Source organism: Pan troglodytes, chromosome 14, assembly GCF_028858775.2.
Source record: "Pan troglodytes isolate AG18354 chromosome 14, NHGRI_mPanTro3-v2.0_pri, whole genome shotgun sequence".
Classification (NCBI taxonomy): Eukaryota; Metazoa; Chordata; class Mammalia; order Primates; family Hominidae; genus Pan; species Pan troglodytes.
Genome location: NC_072412.2, coordinates 64,953,614 through 64,971,935, shown reverse-complemented (window position 1 = coordinate 64,971,935; position 18,322 = coordinate 64,953,614).

Below are 18,322 nucleotides of genomic sequence, written 5' to 3'. Positions count from 1 at the left end.
GAGACTGCATTTAATTGATCTGGAGCAGGGCCCAGCCATGGTATTGAAACAAAACAAAAAAGCTGTGGGTGATGTTTGTGCACAGTCAAGGTTGAAAACCAGGGCAGAAGGACATCCATGAAAGCTGCCACTGGATAACCAAGCTGCTTCCCTACCAGTGCTTTCAGATGGCCTGTGTGCTGCCACTTCTCCATACTCACCTCTGTCCTCTAACCTGGAGGGTGATTCTGCTTGGAAGTTCTGTGTGTGAAAAACAAGATGGAAGGTAGATTGGGAAATTTAGTCCTTAAACATGTCAGCTTTTTTCATGCTGTTCATATGAAGATTATGAGGGGTGTTGCCTGAAAGGATAAAACATTTGATATGAGAAGACCGGTTGGGAATAGAGTAGAGAAGCCATTGCTGGAAGTTCAGATAATTAATGAACAGGGCTGATATAGGTGATTGCTAATTAAGAAAAGGTCAGAAAACCCTATTTGAGGACAATTTAAGAGGTTGAATAGGGTGGATTTGGTCACTTTAGATGTACGGTTGATGAAAAGGGAAAAGGAGGATAGCTAGAATTTGAGCTTGGGTGTTTTGCTGAATGATTGGACCATTCATCCTAGGAAAAAAGGGTTGGGGTTTGGTGGAGAACAATACATTCAAGTTTAAACATGTTCAGTAAATAGTTTGATATCCATCTGGATATTAAAAGAGAGAACTGAACTGGAGAATTAGAAATAATTGACTTTTAGAATTTAACAAATGCCTGAACGTGGATGAGATCATCCTGGGATAGGATCTGGGGCAGAATAATGAGGAACTTCAATATTTAAAGCAAGGACAGAAGACTAGGAACCCATACAGGAGACAGAGGAAAACCAATAGAATGTGATCTCAAAAATCAGGGAAGAATAAACATTTCTTCAAAGAAGACATAGAGATGGCTGGTAAGCACATGACAGATATTCTACATCATTAGTCATTAGGGTACTCCAAACCACAATGAGATACCATGTCACATCCACTAGAATGGCCATAATTTAAAAGATAGACAGTAGCAAGTGTTGGCAAGCATGTAGTGAAATTTGAACCCTCTTGCATTGCTGGTGTAGCCACTTCAGAAAACAGTTTGGCAGTTCCTCAAAAAGTTAAACATGGATTGACCATATGATTCAACAATTCCAAGCCTAGGTATATACCCAAAGAGAATTGAAAACTTATCTACATAAAAACTTGTATGTGAATGTTCATAGCAGTATCGTTCATGATAGTCAAAAGTGGAAACAACTCAAATGTCCATCAATTGATGAGCTGATAAACAATATGTGATATATCCATGCAATAGAATATCATTCAGCCATAAAAAGAAATAAAGTTTTGATATATAATACAATATGGGCAAATCTTCAAAACATGCTAAGCTAAAGAGGCCAAATATAAAAGGCCACATATTATATGATTCTATTTACATGAAGTGTCCAAAACAGACAAATCTACAGAGACAGAAAGAGGGTTAATGTTTTTCAGGGGAGAGGACAACAGGGAGTGACTGATAATGGGTACAGGGTTACTTTCTAGGGTAATAAAGTATTCTGGAATTAGTGGTCATGGATACACAACTTTGTGAATATACTAAAACTCACTGAATTGTATTCTTTAAAAGGGTGAACTTTACGGCATGTGAATTACATCTCAATAAAACTGTTATTTAAAAAATCTCAAGGGAATAAACATTCAAGAAAAAAATATCTAGAGGTTAAAATGTCAATTGTTGCCAAAATGCCAAACTTCCATTGCAACAAATAACATTGACAAAAGAAGTTTCAGTTATGGGTGAGAATGCAAACATACCATGGGGTAAGTGGGAAATAAGAAAGTATCCACTGTGAGTATAAATAATACTTTCAAGGAATTTCCGTGGAAAAAGCAGAAGAGAAATAGGGCAGTAACTGGAGAGGATCTGAGGAGAAAAGATGCTTGGACGTGCTGTTTTGTTTTCATGTGGGCAGGGGAGAGACTCATGGATGATTCAAGACTGGTAGAGAAGATCCAGTAGAGAAGGAATACAGGAGTGGGAGGAAGACACAGATTGCAGTCCCTGAGAAGTCAGGTGGCAGGGCTTGGAGTTTGATAAGAATGGCAGCCAAAGTAACTACTTTGAAAACAAAGGAGAGAGATGACTAGGAAATAAAGCTGGTGGGTAGCTCTGAGGTTCTCTTCGAGGATACAGGCCTTGGATTTATGGTAGCATCCATCCATTCATTCTACTTACTAAACACTTACACTGTCCTAAGGACAGTATACCCAGAGGTATTCAGTTTACAATTTTATATTTATTTATTATTTGGTGGCAGCCTAGGACTGGGGTTTTACAGACAGAATGCATTGGAAGTACAGTGGGACAGTGAGGTGGGATTTGAGAACACTGGCAGGAGGGAGACTAAAGTGAATGTCCAAATTGTCTAAGACTGGGGTGCAGGGTGAGTGAGGGGAAGAGAGTTTAAAAACTGGCTAATAAAGAAGAAAGTGGAAGAGTGAAGTAACTAGAGGTCTTGATGAGGTCAAGTAATAATAAAAAGGAATGTGATATATTGCATGTTTTGTCAGTGCTGTCGTGCTAAATGTTATAGTTTATATTATCCTCCCAATGACAACTATTATTTTCATAGGAAAAACAGATGCTTAGCAAGATTTAGAAACTTGCTTGTGTTCACACATTCTGAACATGGCAGAATTGCTCTTAGCCTAGGGCATCTGATGCTAGAGCACTTGCTGTAACCACTGAGCTACTTTTTAGCTACAGGCATTGTGTAAGTAGCCAAGTGAGACAGCTGGAAGGATAGGACTTGTGGTTATCAGATAGCAATATTTTTGTTTAAGAAACCAGACACGAGCATTTCAAGTGATGAAAAAAGACCAGGCCTGCTCCATGGGATGTGGAGAGCAGAATTAGAATGGTGGGAAATTCATTGAAATTATGAAAATAAAGTAATGTTTGAAGCCAGATTTTGGATGTATTGTCCATCTATATGCTCAACTTTCTGGGAATAATGGCAGAACTTGGAATGGAGAGGGAGACTGTGAATTAAACTGCTTAGAATTGTCTTTCATTTTCTCTCTCTTTGAAAACAAAATGAAATATCTGCCCAGAATTTAATTAGATGCATCAAGATTTACCTCGTGGAAAATCAGAAAATCTGGTATAGTTGTTAAAAAATTTTACATTCTGCTTTCATTTCTTGATGAAACCTCAGGAAAAACTGGTTTCAATCATGTTTGGTATTTGATGAAGTTAATGATTTTCTCAGTGGAAAACAAGATTTGATGCCAACACATACCAATGGCGACAGCAATGATTCACAGAGACATATGGAGGCTTTTTTATTCCCAAAGCTATCAAAAATATCAGGCACACTCTAGTCTCAAGTCTTTTCACTTGTTCCCTTTGCCTGGAACATTCTTCTCTCAGACATCTGTATAGATCACTCACAACTTCCTTCAAATCTCTGCTCAAATGTTATCTTCTTAGAGAGGTCCCCCGATCTCCTTTACAAAATGTTACCAAGCCTTCCCCTCAGTAGCTGCTATCCCCTGCACCTTACTTTGTTTTCTCCATTACATTTCTTACCATGTGACATAATTTGTGCTTGTTTATTGTCACTCTCTTGCACAGGGCCCTATGCTCCACAGAGGCTGGGACATGGTCAGTTTTGTTCACATCTGTTACCCGCAGCATCTAGAACAGTGTCAGGCACTGAAAATATAGATTTGCTGAATGAATGTTCCATCTGTGTAGAGTACAAAATTTTGTGTGAGGATCTCACACAAAAAGAGGGCGTATGTTTCCTGGGTTATTTTCCTTCACTATTCATTCCTAACTACTGCTTAAGGCTCCTCATGAATACTTCTGGCCTTGCTATCACCACGCTGCAAGCCGCTGTCCTCTCCCTGCACTGCTTTGCCTCAAGCATAAATAAAGCCCATTTATTTCCTTCTCTAAGGCTATACTAACATGTTTTACTAAACATGTGAGGCTGTCATAGTAGTAAATTCTTATAATTCTATGTTGGCTCAGCATTAATTTTGAATACAACTTTATCATACCAGAAGCAGGGCTCAGTGGCCCTTGACAGTTTCTAGTTCTACACCACACCCAGCTGGCTCAAGCCAGTGGCCAGAGATAAGAACCTAGAAGCATCTCTCCCACCTAGCAGGCTGGGATCCCTGCTTTTCCGCTTCCTTTAAACAATCCATTCAGGCATTTGCTGCAAAGTTAAAGTGACCTACATTCTATTCCTTTCTACATACTGCTAGTGGCCACACACGCTCGCTCTTTCTCTGCCTGACTCTTCATTCCTGCCTCACGGGAGATGGAGGACTGACCTCTCCACTCATTACACCCTCTCTTCCCAGGATCTGTGAGTAAAGATCTTTGAACTTGTTTCCTACTGTGATGGTGTATTGAATTTGCGCCTTCCATCTGAAGATCCACAGGCTGCCCCAGGCCATTTTCCTCAGGATGCCAGGGAGAACACAAAAGTGAGCTCCCAGTGCCAGAGCAATGGTCAGGCAGGCATAGACTGGACACAGGTCAGACAAGAGCCACAAGGGCATCTGCCAGGATAAACAAGTTTCCCATGTGAGGGCCTCCCTGATCTTGGGTCGAACAACTAGGCACAAGGCCGTCTGCCAGCTAATAAAAGGGTCTTGCAAAAGCCACTCTGGAAACACCAATTTTCAGCTCCACATTTTTTTTTTCCTGTTAGAGCAGGATTGCTAGCGGTTCTGGTACCAGAACCCCAATTTAGCTGGGGGCTTGCAAAAGACTGGGGGCTTGCAAAAGAGTATTACAAAGCAGAAAAAGAAAACTCAGAACTCAGTTAATTTGTCATTATCTGTCACAAGGGGTTCCTTGCTGGTTTCTTCTCTTGACTCCAGCCATCCCATGGGTTGATGCAATCTGTGGTCTGTTCTTCCTCAAATGAGAACCTCTCTTACCCCATGAATGCTGAACCCAAAGAAAACAAAAGAACCACTCCTTTCTTTGGTCAGAGAGATGACAAATTAAAATTCCCTAGCATTATAAAAAAACAAGTCAACAAACTCTCATTGCCCAAAGACATCCCCAAATTTCTTCACTACATTATCTTACTTGCAATTACACTACAAATTAGCTCCAAGAAATTTAGTCTTCCATAAGCTAAACAAAGTGATTTTTAAGCTTTTATTCCACCTCAATACAGTGTCCTCTCCATCACACCTCTCTCAGAATTTTTAAACAGTTATCCCTCAGTATCCTCGAGGGATTGGTTCCAGGAACCTCTAAATGCCAAAATTCATGAATGCCCAAGTGCCTCATATAAAGTGGTTTAATATTTGCATATAACCTATACATGCCCTCCTGTTTACAGCTGATACTTGAACAATATGGGTTTGAACTGCATGGGTTCACTTATACTTTCTTCTGCCTCTGCCACCCCTGAGACAGCAACACCCAACCCTCTTCTCCCTGCTCCTCCTCAGCCTACTCCACCTGAAGATGAGAAGGATGAAGATGATCCACTTCCACTTAATAAATAATAAATATAGGAGCTGGGTGTGGTAGCAAGTGCCTGTAGTCCCAGCTACTCAGGAGGCAGAGACAGAAGGATTGCTTGAGCCCAGAAATTCGAGTCCAGCCTTGCAAAGATAGTGAGAACTCTCTCTCTCTAAAAAAGTATATAAAATATGTGTTTTATTCTGTATAATTTTGTTAACATTTTCTCTAGCTTACTTCATTGTAGGAATACAGTATATAATATATATGACGTTCAAAATATGTGTTAATTGACTGTATTATCAGTAAGGCTTCCTGTCAACAATTGGATAATAGGTAAGTTTTTGGGAACTCAAAAGTTAAACACAGATTTTTGACTGTGTGCAGGGGAGATTGGCATCCCTAACCCTCATGTTGTTCAAGTGTCAAACAATACTTCAAATTATTTCTAGAGTACTTATATCTAATACAATGTAAATGCTATGTAAATCATTGTTATACTGTGTTGTTTCTTATTTGTATTATTTTGTTTTTATATACTTCTTCCCAGTATTTTTGATCTGCAGTTGGTTAGAGCTGCAGATGTGGAACCTGCAGATAGGGAGGGCCGACTGTTTCCAAAACACCTTGGTCTATGTGCTCTCTCTTTGTCTCCAATACAAGAATCACCCTGCCTGAATATAGAATTTAGGATAGTAAGGAGTAAAAGCCGAGGCACAGAAAAGAATGTAGCAATTTTAAGAACCAGTTAATAGACAGCATTGACTTTGACGAGAGTGATTGATGGCTGTGGGTATGGAGACAAGTGAATAAATTTGAGAGGTATTTAGGGGATTTGATACATAGGAGTTGGAAAGTGAGTAGATGTGGGGTCAAGGATGAGCGACACAATAGGTCTTGATTCCCGGTTTGACAAACTTTTGGTAAGGTTTCAGTATTTCTAATTCAAGTGTTCTCATTTTTTAAAAGTCTACCAATTCAAGGTAAACCTTTATGTTTGTGGGTTTCATGTTTCTATTCCTATACATCTTCCAACACAGCAAAGATTGTGGCTTTTGTATCCAATTTCAAAGATAAAAGCAAAACCAAAGGATATAGAAGCATCTTTAAAACCTTTATAACCTCTGAAACTTTTTGCAACTTAATCATGCATAAACAATGATGGATTTATTTAATCATAAAGCAGAAACATTTTATTTATTTTGTCAATGGGAAACTCTTCTAAACATTGTAATACAGTTTTGATGATGACTGCATGTTACTTGATCATATATACTAAGTAACATAGACCATTTGATGTGAGGCAGTATTCTTTTTTTTTCTTTTTTTTTTTTAGAATTATACTTTAAGTTCTGGAATACATGTGCAGAACATGCAGGTTTGTTACATAGGTAGACATGTGCCATGGTGGTTTGCTGCACCCATCAACCCCTCATCTACATTAGGTATTTTTCCTAATGCTATCCCTCCCCTAGCCCCCAGCCCTCAACAGGCCCTGGTGTGTGATGTTCCCCTTCCTGTGTTCACATGTTCTCATTGTTCAGTTCCCACTTATGAGTGAGAACATGTGGTGTTTGGTTTTCTGTTCCTGTGTTAGTTTACTGAGAGTGATGGTTTCCAGCTTCATCCATGTCCCTGCAAAGGACATGAACTCATTCTTTTTTATGGCTACATAGTATTCCATGGTGTATATGTGCCACATTTTCTTTATCCAGTCTGTCATTGATGGGCATTTGGGCTGGTTCCAAGCCTTTGCTATTGTGAATAGTGCTGCAATAAACGTATGTGTACATGCGTCTTTATGTACTATGTCTTTATAGTAGAATGATTTATAATCCTTTGGGTATATACCCAGTAATGGGATCGCTGGGTCAAATGGTATTTCTGGTTCTAGATCCTTGAGGAATCACCACACTGTCTTCCACAATGGTTGAACTAATTTACACTCCCAACAACAGTGTAAAAGCATTCCTATTTCTCCACATCCTCTCCAGCATCTGTTGTTTCCTGACTTTTTAATGATTGCCATTCTAACTGGCATGAGATGGTATCTCATTGTGGTTTTGATTAGCATTTCTCTAATGACGAGTGATGATGAGCTTTTTTTTTATATGTTTGTTGGCCACATAAATGCCTTCTTTTGAGAAGTGTCTATTTGTATCCTTAGCCCATTTTGATGGCTTTTTTTTTTTTTTTTTTTTTTTTTTTGTAAATTTGCTTGAGTTCCTCGTAGACTCTGGATATCAGCCCTTTGTCAGATGAATACATTGCCAAAATTTTCTCCCATTCTGTAGGTTGCCTGTTCACTCTGATGATAGTTTCTTTTGCTGTGCAGAAGCTCTTTAGTTTAATTAGATCCCATTTGTCAATTTTGGCTTTTGTTACCATTGTTTTTGGTGTTTTAGTCATGAAGTCTTTGCCCATACCTATGTCCTGAATGGTATTGCCTGGGTTTCTTCTAGGGGTTTTATGGTTTTAGGTCTTATGTTTAAGTCTTTAATCTATCTTGAGTTAATTTTTGTGTAAGGTACAAGGAAAGGGTCCAGTTTCAGTTTTCTGCATATGGCTAGCCAGTTTTGCCAACACCATTTATTAAATAGGGAATCCTTTCCCCATTGCTTGTTTTTGTCAGGTCTGTCAAAGATCAGATGGTTATAGATGTATGATGTTGTTATTTCTGAGGCCTCTGTTCTGTTCCATTGGTCTATATATCTGTTTTGATGCCAGTACCATGCTGTTTTGGTTACTGTAGCCTTGTAATATAGTTTGAAGTCAGGTAGCATGATGCCTCCAGCTTTGTTGTTTTTGCTTAGGATTGTCTTGGCTATCTGGGCTCTTTTTTGGTTGCATATGAAATTTAAAGTAGTTTTTTCTAAATCTGTGAAGAAAGTCAGTGGTAGCTTGATGGGAATAGCATTGAATCTATAAATTACTTTGGGCAGTATGGCCATTTTCATGATATTGATTCTTCCTATCCATGAGCATGGAATATTTTTCCATTTGTTTATGTCCTCTCTTATTTCCTGTACCAGTGGTTTGTAGTTCTCCTTGAAGAGGTCCTTCACGTCCCTTGTAAGTTGTATTTCTAGGTATTTTATTCTCTTTGTAGCAATTGTGAATGGGAGTTCACTCATGATTTGGCTCTCTGTTTGTCTATTACTGATGTATAGGAATGCTTGTGATTTTTGCACATTGATTTTGTATCCTGAGACTTTGCTGAAGTTGCTTATCAGCTTAAGGAGTTTTTGGGCTGAGATGATGGGGTTTTCTAAATATGCAATCTTGTCATCTGCAAACAGCGACAATTTGACTTCCTCTCTTTCTATTTGGGTACCCTTTATTTCTTTCTCTTGCCTGATTGCCCTGGCCAGAACTTGCAATACTATGTTGAATAGGAGTGGTGAGAGAGGGCATCCTTGTGCTGTGCCGGTTTTCAAAGGGAATGCTTCCAGCTTTTTCTCACTCAGTATGATATTGGCTGTGGGTTTGTCATAAATGGCTCTTATTATTTTGAGATACTTTCCATCAATAACTAGTTTATTGAGTGTTTTTAGCATGAAGAGTGTTGAATTTTATCAAAGGCCTTTTCTGCATCTATTGAGATAATCATGTGATTTTTGTCATTGGTTCTCTTTACGTGATGGATTATGTTTATTGATTTGTGTATGTTCATCCACCCCTGCATCCCAGGGATGAAGGCAACTTGATCGTTTTTTGATATGCTGCTGGATTCAGTTTGCCAGTATTTTATTGAAGATTTTTGCATCAATGTTCATCAGGGATATGGGCCTGAAATTTTCTTTTTGTTGTTTCTCTGCCGGGTTTTGGTATCAGGATGATGCTGACCTCATAAAATGAGTTAGGGAGGAGTCCCTCCTTTTCTGTTGTTTGGAGTAGTTTCAGAAGGAATGGTACCAGCTCCTCTTTGTACCTCTGGTAGAATTCGGCTGTGAATCCATCTGGTCCTGGGCTTTTTTTGGTTGGTAGGCTATTAATTACTACCTCAATTTCAGAACTTGTTATTGGTCTGTTCAGGGATTCGACTTCTTCCTGGTTTAGTCTTGGGAGGGTGTATGTGTCCAGGAATTTATCAATTTCTTCTAGATGTCCTAGTTTATTTGTGTAGAGGTGTTTTTAGTATTGTCTGATAATAGTTTGCATTTCTGTGGGATCAGTGGTTATTTCCCCTTTATCATTTTTTATTGTGTCTATTTGATTCTTCTCTCTTTTCTTCTTTATTAATCTAGCTAGTGATTCACCTACTTTGTTAATCTTTTAAAAAAAACAGCTGCTGGATTCATTGATTTTTTGAAGGGTTTTTTTGTGTGTCGCTATCTCCCTCAGTTCTGCTCTGATCTTAGTTATTTCTTGTCTTCTGCTAGCTTTTGAATTTGTTTGCTCTTGTTTCTCTAGTTCTTTTAATTGTGATGTTAAGGTGTCAGTTTTAGATCTTTCATCCTTTCTCTTGTGGGCATTTAGTGCTATAAATTTCCCTGTAAACACTGCTTTAGCTGTGTCCCAGACATTCTGGTACGTTGTGTCTTTGTTCTTATTGGTTTCAAATAACTTATTCATTTCTGCCTTAATTTCATTATTTACCCAGTAGTCATTCAGGAGCAGGTTGTTCAGTTTCCATGTAGTTGTGTGGTTTTGAGTGAGTTTCTTAATCCTGAGTTCTAATTTGATTGCAGTGAGAGACTGTTTGTTATGATTTCCATTTTTTTTGCATTTGCTGAGGAGTGTTTTACTTCTAATTAGTTGGTCAATTTTATAATAAGTGTGATATGGTGCTGAGAAGAATGTATATTATGTTGACACTGGGTGGAGAGTTCTGTAGATGTATATTAGTTCTGCTTGGTGCAGAGCTGAGTTCAAGTCCTGAATATCCTTGCTAATTTTCTGTCTCATTGATCTGTCTAATATTGACAGTGGGGTGTTAAAGTCTCCCACTATTATTATGTGGGAGTCTAAGTCTCTTTGTAGGTCTCCAAGAACTTGCTTTATGAATCTAGGTGCTCCTGTATTGGGTACATATATATTTAGGATAGTTAGCTCTTCTTCTTGCATTGATCCCTTTACCATTATGTAATGCCCTTCTTTGTCTATTTTTGGTCTCTGTTTGTTTAAAGTCTGTTTTATCAGAGACTAGGTTTGCAACCCCTGCTTTTCGTTTGCTTTCGATTTGCTTGGTAGATATTCCTCCATCCCTTTATTTTGAGCCTATGTGTGTCTTTGTACATGAGATGGGTCACCTGAATACAGCACACCCATGTGCCTTGACCCTTTATCCAATTTGCCAGTCTGTGTCTTTTAATTGGAGCATTTAGCCCATTTACATTTAAGGTTAATATTGTTATGTGTGAATATGATCCTGTCCTCATGATGCTAACTGGTAATTTTGCCCGTTAGTTGATGCAGTTTCTTCATAGTGTTGATGGTCTTTGCAATTTGATATGTTTTTGCAGTGACTGGTACTGGTTTTTCCTTTCCATATTTAGTGCTTCCTTCAGGAGCTCTTGTAAAGCAGGCCTGGTGGTGACAAAATCCCTCATCCTTTGCTTATCTGTAAAGGATTTTATTTCTCCTTTGCTTATGAAGCTTAGTTTGGCTGGATATGAAATTCTGGGTTGAAAATTCTTTAAGAATGTTGAATATTGGCCCCCACTCTCTTCTGCCTTGTAGAGTTTCTGCAGAGTGATCCACTGTTAGTCTGATGGGCTTCCCTTTGTAGGTAACCTGAGCTTTCTCTCTGACTGCCCTTAACGTTTTTTCCTTCATTTCAACCTTGGTAAATCTGACGATTTTGTGTCTTGGGGTTGCTCTTCTTGAGGAGTATATTTGTGGTGTTCTCTGTATTTCCTGAATTTGAATGTTGGCCTGTCTTGCTAGGTTGGGGAAGTTCTATTGGATAATATCCTGAAGGGTGTTTTCCAACTTGGTTCCATTCTCCCTGTCACTTTCAGGTATACCGATCAAAGGTAGATTTGGTCTTTTCACATAGTCCCATATTTCTTGAAGGCTTTGTTCATTCCTTTTCATTCTTTTTTTCTTTAATCTTCTCTTCACACTTTATTTCATTAAGTTGATCTTCAATCTCTGATACCCTTTCTTCTGCTTGATCAATTTGGCTATTGATACTTGTGTATGCTTCACGAAGTTCTTGCACTGTGTTTTTCAGCACCATCAGGTCATTTATGTTCCTCTCTAAACTGGTTATTCTAGTTAACAGTTCCTGTAACCTTTTACCAAGGTTCTCAGCTTCCTTGCATTGGGTGAGAACATGCTCCTTTAGCTCTGAGCAGTTTGTTATTGCCCACCTTCTGAAGCCTACTTCTGTCAATTCATCAAACTCATTCTCCATCCAGTTTTCATCCCTTGCTGGTGAGTTTTGATCCTTTGGAGAAGAGGCATTCTGGTTTTTGGAATTTTCATCCTTTTTGCACTAGTTTTACCTCATCTTCGTGGATTTATCTACCTTTGATCTTTGATGCTGGTGATCTTTGGATGGGGTTTTTTCATGGGCATCCTTTTTGTTGATGTTGATGTTATTGCTTTCTGTTTGTTAGTTTTCCTTCTAACAGTCAGTCCCCTTTTCTGCAGGTGTGCTGGAGTTTGCTGGAGGTCCACTCCAGATCCTTTTTGCCTGGGTATCACAAGTGGAAGCTGCAGAACAGCAAAGATTGCCACCTGCTCCTTCCTCTGGAAGCTCCATCCCAGAGGGGCACCCACCTGATGCCGGCCAGATCGCTCCTGTATGAGGTATCTGTCGACCCCTGCTGGGAGGTGTCTTGCAGTCAGGAGCCACGGGGGTCAGGGACCCACTTGAGGAGGCAGTCTGTCCCTTAGCAGAGCTCAAGCACTGTGCTGGGAGATCCACTGCTCTCTTCAGAGCCGGCATGCAGGAACATTTAAGTCTGCTGAAGCCATGCCCACAGTTGCCCCTTCCCCCAGGTGCTCTGTCCCAGGGAGATGGGAGTTTTATCCCTAAGCCCCTGACTGGGGCTGCTGCCTTTCTTTCAGAGATGCCCTGCCCAGAGAGGAGGAATTTACAGAGGCAGTCTGGCTACAGTGGCTTTGCCAGGCTGCGGTGGGTTCCACCCAGTTTGAACTTCCCAGCAGCTTTGTTTACACTGTGAGGGGAAAACTGCCTACTCAAGGCTCAGTAATGGTGGACGCCCCTCCTGCCACCAAGCTTGAGCATCTCAGGTTGACTTCAGATTTCTGTGCTGGCATCAAGAATTTCAAGCCAGTGGATCTTCACTTGCTGGGCTTCGTGGGGGTGGGATCCGCTGAGCAGGATCTCTTGGCTCCCTGGCTTTAGCCCCCTTTCCAGGGGAGTGATCGGTTCTGTCTTGCTGGTGTTCCAGGTGCCACTGGGGTACAAAAAAAAAAAAAAACCTGCAGCTTGCTCGGTGTCTGCCCAAATGGCTGCCCAATTTCCTGGTTTAAACCCGGGGCCCTGGTGGTGTAGGTACCCAAGGGAATCTTCTGGTCTGTTGGTTTTGGGGACTGTGGGAAAAGCCTAGTATCTGGGCTGGATAGCACCGTCCCTCATGGCACCGTCCCTCATGGCTTCCCTTGGCTAGTGGAGGGAGTTCCTCAACCCCTTGTGCTTTCTGGGTGAGGTGATGCCACACCCTGCTTCCGCTCATCCTCTGTGGGCTGCACCCACTATCTAACCAGTCCCAGTGAGATGAGCTGGGTGCCTCAATTGGAAATGCAGAAATCACCTGCCTTCTGTGTTGATCTTTCTGGGAGCTACAGACTGGAGCTGTTCCTATTCTGCCATCTTGCCAGCCACATGATGTGAGGCATTATTCTTGTAATATAGTAACAATTTTTAGTTTAGAATGACGTATTTAAAAATAACAAAAAGAAAACAATAAATCTTTTAAAGTATTTCACTGAGTCCTTGAAACAGTTCACAGACCTCCTCTTGGAACTTCTGATTTCTAACTAAGGCAGAAGATGAATTGTTTTGAGAGACTGAATATGAAAGGATTAATCAGATTGGGGTTCCAGAGAACGCAGATGAAAGATTTAGGAAAGTGGGGAACAGTGGGGCATGGGTTGGTAAAAACAAGTAGCAAGCAGTTTTGGGGTTGGAGGACTGAGTAAATAAGAAGGTTTAGTTTAGCATCTAACAAAGATGGAGTATGAAGTAGCTAATTTGAAGATTGTCACACAATGCATCCCAGACATTCTCTCATTGATGGGGAATGGTTTGCAACTCAGAAGGTACCAAGGACTTGGATTGATTACAACTCCAAAGAGCTCTAGTCTCTTGCACATAGGAAATTGATTCTGTGAAGGAATTAAGCAGGAATTCATATGGATTGTGGAAGCAGCTAACATACCTTGGAAGCATTTTTTAATTGTTTCATGCTTATTTTTAATATTTCACTTTGGCTTCAGTACTCTCTTACAAGGAAATGAAGAGGAAACACATTGTTCCTTGTTTTTACTAATCTGGAAACAAGAAAGATGGAATCCTTAAAAGAAATTCTCAGCTCTAGATCCTGAAATAAAAAGAAAGGAAAAAACAAAAAGTAATTCAACCCCATTCTTCTTTCGTAACTGTTATTAAAGGGCCTTATTGAATTTATCCCTTTTTTAAGAGTCTTTCTTTGAGAGTCTCTTTCAGACTTCTGGAATGGACTATATGTGGTTTGTGGAAAGATACAGATATTTTCGCATCTCTTTTACACATATCAACCACAGTGACACTGGATCATGTTGTTCCTGTTTTTTCTGAAAACTTTTTTAGAGATGGGATCTTGCTATAATTACTTAGGCTAGAGTACAGTGGCTATTCATAGGCACAGTCATGGCACACTGCAGCTTCAAACTCCTGGGCTCAAGTGATCCTCCTGCCTCAGCCTCCCAGATAGCTGGGACTACAGGCACACTCCACTATGCTTAGCTTATCTCTGTTTTTCTCTTCCATGGCACTCTGTTGGTTTCCTCCATGTATTTATAAATTAATAAATTAATACTTCACATTTGATCAGTATCTGTCTCTCACTAGACTATAGGTGCCAAGAGAGTTTGCTCTTTTATCTACACTACCTAACACAGTACTTGGCATAGGTAGTTGCCATTGATTGATTGGTTAAATATATGCCCCAGGATCTGTTTTGCCTCTTTCTATTTTATTTTACCTATTTCCTATGAAGAAAACAGTTCAATCTGTTTTTAAGGCAGAACATTTTCTCACTTGAGGAGGGAATTTGACCATATCGACAAAGAACAAGTTGTACAAGATGGCTAACAGTGCATGTGTAAATAATTTATGAATTAAAATGTTTTTGGGGTGTTAATTCTTCAAGTCAGATATTTACATTGTCTACTTCTCATTGATCTTGTTTGATTTTTCTCTTTGGTGATATAATTGGACTTCTCTTCTTCATTGCTGAGAAGACAAAAGAGGTAGGTGGCTGTATTAGCTCATTCTCATGCTGCTAATAAAGACATATCAGAAACTGGGTAATTTATAAAGGAAAGAGGCTTAACTGACTCACCATTCAGCATGGCTGGGGAGGCCACAGGAAACTTACAAGCATGGCGGAAGGGGAAGCAAACACATTCTTCTTCACATGGCAGCAGCAAGGAGAAGTGCCAAGAAAAGGGGGGAAAGCCCCTTATAAAACCATCAGATCTCATGAGAACTAACTCACTATCACGAGAATGGGATGAGGGAAACTGCCTCCATGATTCAATTACCTCTCACCGGGTCCCTCCAATGACATGTGGGGATTATGGGAACTACAATTTAAGATGAGATTTGGGTGGAGACACAGCCAATCCATATCAGTGTCATTAGAGCTTGGTTTCATTTCTGGCTTTATATGTGATTTGGGCAAGGCATAAGCTGTGAGCCTAAGCCTCATCCGTTGTAAAACTGGGAAAAACTCATTTGGCTATATTGTTTCTCCACAGAATGTTGTGAGGATAAAACAAAATAATTAAACATGAATTTTCTTTTGGTAAAAGTATTCAATAAATAGTATATGTTTATATGCATATGCACACAGACATAATTATTCCTTTTGTTTTGGCTATGCCAAATTTTAATATAGTACATAGTATTTGAATGATAGGGGATGACTCCGTAAAAATGATAAAAAATAATGATGGCAACTATTTAGTAGTACTTTATAATGGCCAAGTGTTGAGTTAAATGCATATGTTTTCTTATTTAATTCTCCCAAAAATACGTTAATGACCTTTTTCATTCCTATTTTCACCCCTGCCACTCTCATTTGAACTCACTCCAGTGAATAAGGCATTCGTACCCATGACTCCACTGAATCTTTTCCTCTCAGTGTTGCTATTGGCTTTTATGTTGGCAAATGTCAGTGGTCCACTCTGCCCTCATCTCACTCAGCCCCACTGAACATATGACAGTAGGTTCTTCTTTCTCTCGAGGCACTTTTATTCACTTGGCTCTAGGACACCACCATTCCCATGGTTTTCCTGCATTGTCCTCATCTTCTTGACCTCTAAATATTGGAGACCCCTAGAGCTCAGATCCTGGCCCTCTTTTCTCTTCAATTTTAACATATTCCTATAGGGATCTCACTCAGTCCTCATAAATCAAATATGTTTTATTCTCAGATAATGCACAATTAAGATCCGTTTTTGACTTCTTTCTTGAATACATACCATATTCAATAGTCTACTCAAAATTTACATGTGAATATCTAATTCATATCTCTAACTAAACTCCTTATAGTTCCTTTTATTTTTACTTATTCCTAATTTAGTCTTCCCCATTTCAGTAAATGGCACTGCCATTTACTCAGTTACTTAGGCCCAAAACTTTAGAATCTTTCTTATTTATCACAACTCACAATCTATCAGCAGTTATATTGAATCTACTTTAAATTCATCATGAATCCAACCACTTTTAGCTACTTCCAAGTGTCGTCTTCCCCTTTTAAGCCACCATCATCACTTGCCTGCCCTATTGGGACTGCCTTTACCTGGTCATCCTGTATCGACTCCTGATTCTCTAGGGTCTGCTCCCCACTTAGGAGCCAAAGTGATCATTTTAAAACACAGTTGGATCATGATACTCCCCTACTCAAAAGTGTGCAATGGCTTCCCATCACAGTTAAAATAAAATCCAAAATCCTACTGTGGCATATAGATTTCTCTATGAGTTACCTGGGCTACCTTTTATTTTATTTTATTTTATTTTTTGAGACAGAGTCTTGCTCTGCTGCCTATGCTGGAGTGCGGTGGCATGATCTTGGTTCACTGCAACCTCCGCCTCCCCTGTTCAAGCAATTCTTCCACCTCAACGTCCCGAGTAATTGGCACTACAGCTGCCTGCCACCGTGCCTGGCTAATTTTTGTATTTTTAGTAGAGAGGGGGTTTCACTGTGTTGGCCAGGCTGGTCTTGAATTCCTGACCTCAAGTGATCCATCTAGGCTAACTTTTAAATTCAACTCGTACGTCAGTGAATAATAGTGTTACTGATTTCCTTGCTTTTTCTCAAATTCAGCAGAATATTCCTGCCAGGAGGTCTCTCATTTGCTCTTTCCTCTGCTTGGAATGCTCTTCCTCAAATATTCACTTGGATCACCATCCCACATTCTTCATGTCTTGACTCAAATGATACCTCCTAAGAGGACTTACCAGCCCCTACTCTTGTCTGATCATGATTAGCTTATCTAGAATTCTTTTCTTTGGAATCATTATTACAATCTGAGATTATATTTAATTTCAATCTTGTTATTACAAGCGGTATGAGAGTAGTTCATGGTCACATCCTTACTGTCTAGAACAGTGCTCAGCATATGGTAGTGTAAAATTTATTTTAAAAATTTACCTTCGGATACCCCTCTGTGATCAGTCTGATTTTCCATATTTTATAGGAAAGGTAACTGAGACTCAGGGTGATCAAGTCACTTTGTCAAGATCACATAGTAAATGATACAGCCTGGATTTGAAGACTGATCTGACAGTAAATCTTACACTTCTAGCTGCTATACCATATTGCTTTCCTTTTTATGCTATACTGTCTTCACTCAATAATTTTGGAAATTAAGAATGCTGAAATTTCCATAAACATTAACGTTTTTAGAATACTTAACATGTGTGCTCACATTTCAGCCTTTGTTGCCTTCCTAGGATTTTTTTTAAGGTTCACACACATACATGCTCACCAGCTTGTTTCAGCTTCCCTGAAGGAAGATTTAAAGAGGAGAAAAACACCTTGCAAAACACATCAATACAAAAGATTGTTAAAAAACAATCAATGACACATCACTGACAATTGGATAAATGTACAGATCCTTAGAATTTCAGACTCTAAAGTGAAATTGATATAGTCAGGTGACTTTTATCTCTTTGATCCCATGTGCAAGTTTAGCATAGGCCTGAAGCAGTACTTAAACCATAACACTGTTACAAGAGAAGCTATTGACTTTGGCATTAGAGAAGACCTAATGCTAGTTATTGAAGTAAGGTTTTACTGATTTTTAACACTAAAAAGATTTCTCTAAAAGTAGATCTAGCAATTGTCTTGCTAAAATGCTCTTAAGAAATGCTAAATTGTCTCCTCTATTAGCCATTACTTCATTTTATCCACATTTAAGACAAAAATCTAAGAGCAGAAATCAAAACACACAGCTTACCAATTTTGTAGGAGTTTTGTCGATGTTTGAATAGAAGCAGAAAAGTTGTTATTCTTGTGGCAAGAGTTGACATTTGAAGACACCTGAATAAGTTTTTCCTTTTCCATGAAATGTAATAGTTAGCATTTATGGAATCCTGGTTCTACCACTACTGGT